This window comes from Musca autumnalis, unplaced genomic scaffold, assembly GCF_047663935.1.
Source record: "Musca autumnalis isolate F117 unplaced genomic scaffold, ASM4766393v1 scaffold_3, whole genome shotgun sequence".
In the NCBI taxonomy this organism is placed as follows: Eukaryota; Metazoa; Arthropoda; class Insecta; order Diptera; family Muscidae; genus Musca; species Musca autumnalis.
The window spans coordinates 212,798,901-212,799,989 of NW_027411866.1; positions in this window are offsets into that span (position 1 = coordinate 212,798,901).

Genomic DNA, 1,089 nt, shown 5'->3' on the forward strand with positions numbered 1-1,089 from the left:
TATATACGATATTTTGTAATCAACAAAAAATGAGTTGCTTTCTTATATGGACGAAATAAATAGGAACTCATGTGGTTCATTTGCAGTTGGGTCTAATTTGAATATGGGCTATAACTTACAAGTATATAAGGCATCTTGTATTTTGGATTATCAGTTGTACATTGATCGTATTGATCGTGTAAAGTTCTTAAAATAAAACTTGGCATAAGACGGGAATACGAGCGCACACCCAAGTATGTCTCGTCCTGAACACAAAAATATAGGTACCATCTCTGGGAAGCCTATACTGCCCGAGATATAGGCCTTTAAAGTTCCAAAAATATGTAACCGAAGGCCGGCTAATTAGAGAAAAATTAATAATATAAAATAAAGGTTTGTTTCCGTTCCCTAGATTTGCCCCTGTCCATAGGAGAAAGTCTTAAATCCCCGGCCGAAGGCCGGCTATTGCAAAAGAAAATTTAACAATTTTTTTTTAAATTTGTATTGTATGTATTTGTATTATTTTGTATCCAGGACGACGAGACCTACCTGAGGTAAAAATTTCAAAAAAAATCGGATGTGCGCTCGTATTCTTGTTCCAACTGACAATTGCCGCAAGGAAAATTGCCTAATGTAAATATGGACATGTAGTGATCACAGATATCCCTATTTTCTGTTAATACAATAGAAATTTTTGATGGGAAATTGCAATTGTATACCTTTTCTTATTACTGTGCCAAATGCTGTAGTTTATGTTATCAATTCATTGTTAATAGATTTGCCACTGTCAAAGACATAAAATATAACAAGATGGGACATTTGCATTGCTACTATACATCGGCAGATGGTGCTGGAGGTCTAACATAATGTTATGTTCCAATATGGTGACATAAAATTATGTTATACTTGTATTTGTTGCCTTCGTGTTCTGTTAGTTGTCTGTTATACACAAACACCCTCTATGGTTTAATAGTAAAATTGAACTGCATTATGCACTATGTCCAATCTTTACAGTTCTATGTCTTTGCCACTGTTCAGTTAAAAACAGCTGTTGAAAGGCTCTTCTATCGCAGTGAATTACATAACAGCCAATTAAGAAGAAGCATTTTT